The sequence below is a fragment of the Schistocerca nitens genome, chromosome 6 (assembly GCF_023898315.1).
Source record: "Schistocerca nitens isolate TAMUIC-IGC-003100 chromosome 6, iqSchNite1.1, whole genome shotgun sequence".
Lineage (NCBI taxonomy): Eukaryota > Metazoa > Arthropoda > Insecta > Orthoptera > Acrididae > Schistocerca > Schistocerca nitens.
The window spans coordinates 577,601,024-577,609,782 of NC_064619.1; the positions used below are offsets into that span (position 1 = coordinate 577,601,024).

Here is an 8,759-nt window from a genome sequence, read left to right on the forward strand (position 1 = left end):
TATCTCACGAGCCTGATCAAGTCTGATGGAAGCTTCAGCACCGGCCGGGGTGCCCGAGCGGTTGTAGGCGCTCAGTCGGGAACCGCGCGACCGCTACGGTCGCAGGTTCGAATCCTGCCTCGGGCATGGATGTGTGTGATCTCCTTAGGTTAGTTAGGTTTAAGTAGTTCTAAGTTCTAGGGGACTGATGACCTCAGAAGTTAAGTCCCGTAGTGCTCAGAGCCATTTGAACATTTTTTGAAGCTTCAGTATTGGAACGGTCACTTCCGTGCAATAACACTGGCTGAATCAATATACGAGTATTTCCACTCAACGGCTGCTACGAGTAGTATAGCCTATTGCTGAAACTGTGACGAAAAATTTCTCAAAGTCTATGAATCCCAGAGAATTTGGTAAGTCTTCTCATTACTCCATTCAATAATTTTATTAAATACTTGCATGTGGCCCACCGTACTAACCTGACTTCCGAAGTCTGCTTGCCACTTTGTTTCATCAGAATCGAATGTTTTCTCAGTGCATTTGGTGAAATTTTTAGTGCTTACATCACCAAAGGACTGAAAGGACTGCAGTTTTTCATACCTTGTCCGTCTTCTTTCTCATGAAGTAGATTACCGATTTCCTCCAGTTTGGGAAGGGTCTTCTTTCTCACATATTCTGTAAACAATTTCGCATGTTCCTATTGCAGCATTTTACCTCAAGCTTTAACCATTTTTATTGGAATACCTTCACTTCCACACACATCTTCTACCTGCGGACTGCCATAATTTTCTTAATTTACAGCAGGGAAAACAGAGAAGGTGTAAAGAATTGGAAAAACGTTGGTGGTCTATTAAATTTATACAAAAATGTTCGGTGAACTTCTGAGTTAAATTTCAGACTGTAATCAGACTAAAGTAGAATGTGACATCAAAGTTGGATAACACGGAAGACAAATGATTTCTTTTTTAAGGAGCACCAAGTATGAGTTATCACATGTTTCAGGTTTTCTAGACAAGTTTTCGCTAACTTACAGCTTATTCCGAGTTTACAGATAGTCAACAAAACTAGGGTTTAGACTTGTCGATTTGTTAAGCAACTCTAACAGGTAAAATAGTGAGAATAAAAAATTTGTTTTTAAACAGAGAAGTAGATCAAAATGAATACAAAGAACCACAACTATTTTCTAAAGAGTTGAAATCGTGTTCGAATTTCGTTACAGAGATGTAGATGAACTGTGCTTCTGATATCAACACTGTATAATATTTGTGTAACTTTTATTTCTTTATTTTTCGACCGGCTACGAGCTTCCACAATGAACTTCCGTATTCGATAGTGCAAACGTGAGATTAGGCGCAAAATTATCTCTACTAGCATCGAAAATGACAACCAGTATGCTGAAAGATTGTTCAGTGAAGGCTAACTAAGTTGGTGAATTCACTTACTTTAAGCAACCGAAAAGGGAGTGCGAACGGATAATGCAAAAAATAATCAGGAAATTAGAAATGAAACAGATACCATTTGGGAAAATGAATGCCGCATTAAAAAGTAAGTATGTAATATGCCTGAAAAGTAAGGTCAGCAAGCACAGTATGATAAGGATTCTAATCTATGGTAGTCAAATATGCAGCTCAGTGGCACAAACCATCCAGAAACTGAGAACTTTCCAGTGACTAATAAGAAGCAGTCTGTCAATAATAACGCGAGAGGCAGGTAGGAATGAAGGGACGTCTCATTGACTGCTAACGAATCGAAATGCGGTAAAGTGTGCAAAGTTTACGTTCAGTGCTAAATGACATTCTTCCTTATACGTTCTGTGCGATTATGTTGTGAAAAAAAAGAAGGTTCAAATGGCTCTGAGCACTATGGGACTTAACATCTCAGGTCATCAGTCCCCTAGAACGTAGAACTACTTAAACCTAACTAACCTAAGGACATCAAAAAAATGGCTCTGAGCACTATGGGACTTAACATGTATGGTCATCAGTCCCCTAGAACTTAGAACTACTTAAACCTAACTAACCTAAGGACAGCACACAACACCCAGCCATCACGAGGCAGAGAAAATCCCTGACCCCGCCGGGAATCGAACCCGGGAACCCGGGCGTGGGAAGCGAGAACGCTACCGCACGACCACGAGATGCGGGCCTAAGGACATCACACACATCCATGCCCGAGGCAGGATTCGAACCTGCGACCGTACCGGTGGCGCGGTTCCAGACTGTAGCGCCTAGAACCGCTCGGCCACAGCGGCCGGCGCCGTCAGAGGTATCAGAACGATTTTCGCTTATAAATTTCGGCTCCGTCAGTTTCCAGACTCGGGTTTCTTACCTCAAATTGATATATTTATCCTTCTCCACCACCCGTGAAAGTTTGTAACATCACGGAATCACGCTGTATATGTAACTGTAGACGAAGACGCTCGTCCATAACAACTGTAGTCGACACATACTTGGTATTGCGTAGCACGTCAGAGAAATCCAGCGCGTCAGTTGACCTCTAATTGTTGCCCAAAGCAGTAAAGAGGTAGATTGCCACCAGAATTTAATGCCTGGATATGAACAGACATTGACTTTGACCTTGACAAGCACAGTGACGACCTCTCACAAATAAACTACTACAGCTGTGTCTTTCACTTCTTACGTAATTCATTACGGCTTCAAAAGTGAATTTGCTTAAATGATCACTGATGTGACTGAGGGCTGGTGATGTACTGCTACAACCATTAACCGTACAACTAACTTGTAAGCAAATGTGAACTTGACCGCAAGCAGTGACTCACATGAAGTGCGTTCGGCAGACAGCCGGTTTCGCAGAGCCTGCCGAGTTGTTTCGAAGGCGGCCGACGCTATAACTGCTCGCGGAGCAGCTTGCTGCGGCTATATAGCGGGACGTGACCGTGTGACGGCGGCTGACGCTACGCCATCTCTTACCGGGATTTCTCGCTACCGTGACAGTCAGTTCGCGACGCCCCCGTACTCTCTGCGTTGTGAATCATGGGCAAAAGTTCATTTTTTAACCGAGTAAACTTAGCACTGCGCAAACCAAGAGACGCATCTTTACAGCGCTCCATCTTATCAGTACCAACGACCGTGAGAGCAGCCCTTACCAGGGATGTGACGTAAACTGTTACAAATAAGACCGTGGAAACAACAAGCTAACATTACGAACGGCAAGCCACTGTTAAAGTGGTGTGATGGTTTCGGCGCTTGCCCTGCGCGGTATTTGAACGTGCTAACATAACGCGTGTTGCACTCCTAGATGTTATGGGTGCTATACCGATAATGCAGCGCCATCCGGCGTTACAACAAAGATCATGTGAAGCCAAAACAAAAAAAGAAAGAAAACAAATTTCTCCTTCCGTTCTTCGAGACAGACAGGGGAAGGAAATTTAGCGTCCAGCATTACATCGACGACGATGTCGTAAGACACAGCACATAAGCACGCACAGGAAAAGCACTGGCCTAGGAAATTGGACATGTCCTCTTTCAAAGGCACCATTCCAGCATTTGTGTAAAGTGATCTATGGAAACCAAGGATAGTCTAATCTGGATGGCTAACGGGAATCTGAACTTTGGTCCTCCCAGATGGACTCACATTTCGTGCCTAATATTTTCTGCTTTCTAATTTTTGCTCTAAAAGGCGTAGTATGAGCACATCGCCATTATACGGATACCAATGTAGATATGATGCGAAAAACGTATCCTCCAGTAAATAGCATTTTATATCGATGACTTTCGAAATGCTCAAGTGCCAATCCAATGGTCAATGTCCAGACGGACGTAGCGTAGAACCTTGGTTTACTACTGAAAGCAAAAAAATTCCAGGTAATACTAATATTCATGAAAACCTTTTTAGACTCTCCTTCCGCGGGCGGTTACCGCCAGTCATTCTTGACATCACACTATTACTATACAGCCGGTCCCAGCACGAACGGTCAATATTCGGGGATATGATTGGAATGAACATTCGAAATAAAAAGGCTAGTAAAGATGGGCTCCAAAAAGCGTACCGAAAATAACTGTGAGCATTTGTTCATCTTCGCTACCGTCAAACACATTTCTTCTGCTGAAGAAGTGATCATAGCTCTTAACATATGCATTTTACAGCCCAAGTTTAATTGACAATTTTTATTGTTTTATCAATATTACCTCCTCTTAAAATATGGAAAGTAAAGAGCTTGCAGTAGAAGAGATTTGTTTCACAGTATCGAAGATGTAGAAGTGCTCATAGCTCTTAAGGTATTCATTTTAGAGCGAATGTTTACTAGAGTTTTTTTCTGAATAGTGATCACTTCTCCTGGGACACCCTGTATTTAATCGAAGAGAAAAAAATTATACAAACATCGAACGGTGTTGATATAAGATGCAAAAGCCATTGAGATCGTTCTCGAATTCCTTACAAAATTGTTTATGTCTGTGGAATCATGTTGTACGACGCATATTTAAATTTTTTTATTCTCGTGGTAAATCTGCTCTACCTTCCTTGATAAACTGAGATGCCTCCATTCTGGTCTATTTACATAGCAGTAAACACAGAATAAATCGCGAAGTAAGCAAAACAGATCTACAAAGCTACAAATCCTAAACCATGGCCGGCCGGTGTGGCCGTACGGTTCTAGGCGCTTTAGTCTGGAAGCGCGCGACCGCTACGGTCGCAGGTTCGAATCCTGCCTCGGGCATGGATGTGTGAGATGCCCTTAGGTTAGTTACGTTTAAGTAGTTCTAAGTTCTAGGGGACTGATGACCTCAGAAGTTAAGTCCCATAGTGCTCAGAGCCATTTGAACCTAAACCATGAGGTAACTCAATAGCAGGGAAACTTTTTGCTTTCTGTTCGTGTCTCGGTAACAAGAAAGGAAGTTCGTCAAGAACAGTAACATTCAGGTAAAACATTAAAAAGTCGGAGTAAACTGTAGTAAGACGTAGTAAGTGCAACGTGCAATATAAGAGATAGACACCATTGCAATGGAACACACAAACAGCAGCAAATGGGAAACTGTGGGAGTCTCGCTAACAAAAGCCGAGGGCACGATGACAGAAGCGTAAAATCATATATACAGAAATTTGCCATCTAAGGAGAAATAATAATTTGCGGTGATCTAGGAAGAGATAGAATATTATGTCACACAAATGAAACTATAATTCTGTGTCGTTTCCTGGACACTCATTCCCACATGAAGGGTGATAGAATGGTTGTTTTAAAGGGAAATCATTGGTGAGAAGTAATATCTCGGAGCAGGACTAAGAATAAAATATTGACAGCTGGATTTAGCAGACAGTTTTCTAGCAATATAGCTTACTCATTTTACTCACTGTATGAAATGAAACTTTAGCATATTTTACTGCTAATAGGGACAGCTATGGAATTAGTCTTGCATATGCAGCAGTGTATTACACAACCAAAGGTATTTTGCCTTAAATTCACATTGACATTTAGTTGGTAGCATCTCACTTAGACAGTGAATTGACATCACTAAGCTCGAGTAATATGGACACAGAGGAATTATGATCAAAGTTTAAACAGATTGTAAATTGTGGTCTGGAGAACAATGTGCCTAGTAGAGACTAAGGACGGAAAAAAAAAAACAAAATGGTTTTACAACGAAATTCGGAAAATCCTGAGGACGTTAAGACTGTTTCACTTTGGTTCAAAAGAGAATGGCCAAATGACGATAGGCAAAGGTTATTAGAGATTCGGGCGTCTGGGAAAATATCTATGCGCGGAGCACACAACTACCACTGTCAACCTTATCAAAAGATCTGGGAGAGAACCTGACAAAATTCTAGTCCTATGGAACATCGCTAAGGGGGTCTTCGGCTTCTATCCAGTCACTCATTGACCAGTCTGGTGTGGCAGTTGAAGACAGCAAAACTAAAGCTGAAGCTTTAAATTTCGCGTTTAAGAAATCGTGACTGCAGGAGAATCTTTGTTTGACCATAGAACAGACTCCTATGTGGATGACATAGTATTAAGCTTTCCTGGCATAAATAAACAATTGAAAGAGTTGAAAACAAATAGTCACCAGATCTGGATAGAATTCCAATTCTGTTTTACAAAGTGTACTCTATGGCATTGGCATTGCATTTATCACAAATCTCTCTCCCAGCGCAAAGTCCCAAAGTGATCGGAAAAATAAATGTGTGATTCATGTATATAAGAAAGGTAAAAGAACAGACCCACAGAATTATAGACGAATAGTACGAGGGGCAAAGAGAGAAGCAGGACAATTTGGTACTGCAGGTTGCCTACTTGAGGGGCAAGTACACATTCAGAGGTAAACCTGTTGCCTTTTGATTGACAGGTCCTTAGCATATTGTTTTGCTAAGTGGATTATGACCCCCTGGGGATAATCCCTCATTTTGATTGACAGATCCTTAACCTATTGTTCGGTTAAGTGATTTTTCATGTCACACCTACCGTTCCCCCTCCTCCCTTCTCCCTCTCCTCTTCCACCTCCCCATCCTTCTTGGAACTCCCCTGGCTGATACAAGGGCACTTTTGATATCAATTTCATTGATTAATTAATTAAATCGATCAATTAATGAATACCTTCCACTCTGGGAAACCCCCACTCATCCCCCTCCCCTCTCCCACCTGGAAATTAGCGGGAAAAAGACTCAGTTGAATGACCATCGGCTGGTAAATCGATTGCAGTGTATGGATTATTGTTTAATCAGTTTCTAGTAGACAAGGTAATGTGTGAAATATTGTTTATGTGAACAATTTATAGGAAACAAGGTGGTACTTGGATAGTTTATTTATTTGGTTAAAGAATTTTTCAGGAAATTGACTGCTTCCTATGGAATACTGTTTATTTAAACAATTTGTGGGTGACAAGGCACTTTGGAATATTTAAACAATAGCGGCACTTTTTTCTTCTGATCACGCTTGGAAACGCTGGGTGGGCTTAGTTTATATTTGCTGCTGGAGTCAGGAAAGTTAAGGCTCTTATTTTTTTCTTTTCCTCACTTTTCGGAGCATAGACGGGAAAATCAGAAGAATTACATATCTAAAAGTTCATGACATATTTCGAAACACACCGCCACTTTCAGCAGACAGACAAATTACTAGAATCTCAGCGACAAATTATTTTGTACAGATCGAGAAACATACAGCAGTCCCATTGCGCTGGCACTTAAACCCTGGAAAATGGGTCTACAGATGATGAATGAAAAGAAGCGCAGAATAGTAGCCACTGTTAGGGGTCTCCCGCACGTGTGTCTACACCAGGGCGCTACCAAGAAGTTCACAGCAGCCCAATGTCCTCATTACAGATCACGTTACTATGTACCAATGACAAAGGAGGGCATCCCCTGTATCCCCAGACAAAGCGGCATTTTGTTGATCAGGAAATTCCAGACTCACTTCCTGTCTCCGTCTTTCTCAAGAGACCACTCCCTGTTTGTCTGTGTGAACCACAGCTCGCGACATGCAGAGTTTTCCGTCTCCCCTCAGAATATTGTGTTCCTATTGGATAATGCTGGAGACAAAGGGAGAGCTGAAGAAATTTCGATATCGAAAATAAAGTGCAATAATCCATTTGCGCTACCATATCAAATGAACTGCTCAAAGATTCACAGAAGTCAAATAGCTTAAAACACTCACTCCATCTTACGATGATTCTTCATAATAAAATACATTTTCAAAATTTGAGTATCACAAGCAGACATTATGCAAATCAAGTAATGAAATTTCCACCACAAATAGATCGTAGTGCTTAATATATCCGAGGTCTTGTATGTACTGACCTCCACCTCCTCCACCACAACGTTTCCACTGGACATATCTGGTGAAAACAAATTCTCGCTAATCACACAAACTAGGGATCACGAGACGCGGTGACAACTGTGTAGCCCCGTCTGCACCGGCCAGGAGGGAGACCTGTACCCATGCAGGCTATGCCTGCCCATACCAAAAGCATGTTTGTTGTTGTTGTGGTCTTCAGTCATGAGACTGGTCTGATGCAGCTCTCCATGCTACTCTATCCTGTACAAGCCTCTTCATCTTCCAGTACCTACTGCAGCCTACATCCTTCTGAATCTGTTCAGTGTATTCATCTATTGGTCTCCCTCTACGATTTTTACCCTCCACGCTGCCCTCCAGTATTAAATTGGTGATCCCTTGATGCCTCAGAACATGTCCTACCAACCGATCCCTTCTTCTAGTCAAGTTGTGCCACAAACTCCTCTTCTCCCCAATTCTATTCAATACCTCCTCATTAGTTACATGATCTACCCATCTAATCTTCAGCATTCTTCTGTAGCACCACATTTCGAAAGCTTCTATTCTCTTCTTGTCTAAACTATTTATCGTCCATGTTTCACTTCCATACATGGCTACACTCCATACAAACACTTTCAGAAACGAGTTGCTGACACTTAAATCAATACTCGATGTTAACAAATTTCTCTTCTTCAGAAACGCTTTCCTTGCCATTGCCAGTCTACATTTTATATCCTCTCTACTTCGGCCATCATCAGTTATTTTGCTCCCCAAATAGCAAAACTCCATTTACTACTTTAAGTGTCTCATTTCCTAATCTAATTCCCTCACCATCACCCAACTTAATTCGACTACATTCCATTATCCTCGTTTTGCTTTTGTTGATGTTCATCTTGTACCAAAAGCATGTGTGCTTGTAATAGAAGTATAGGAAACAATAAATTGATCAATCAGGAATTTAACATCGCGATTGGGTTTTTAAAGCACTATAGAATATCCTAAATTGGTCCTCTCCACTACATTCGGAAAGAGGAAGAGAGGTCTACCACGTGATGGTATA

At 41.6% G+C, this 8,759-nt stretch overlaps 1 protein-coding gene across 2 annotated transcripts in view; it reads right to left on the reverse strand.

Annotated features, from left to right (window-relative positions):
• LOC126262241 (probable cytochrome P450 6a13) overlaps window positions 1–2,824 on the reverse strand; it is a 282,234-nt gene extending 279,410 nt beyond the window's left edge. For both annotated transcript variants that reach the window (XM_049958715.1, XM_049958714.1), the window contains exon 1: window positions 2,759–2,824. The gene's annotated coding sequence lies outside the window, so the exon portion shown is untranslated. The remainder of the gene's footprint in view (window positions 1–2,758) is intronic.
• Between the last annotated feature and the right edge of the window lie 5,935 nt (window positions 2,825–8,759).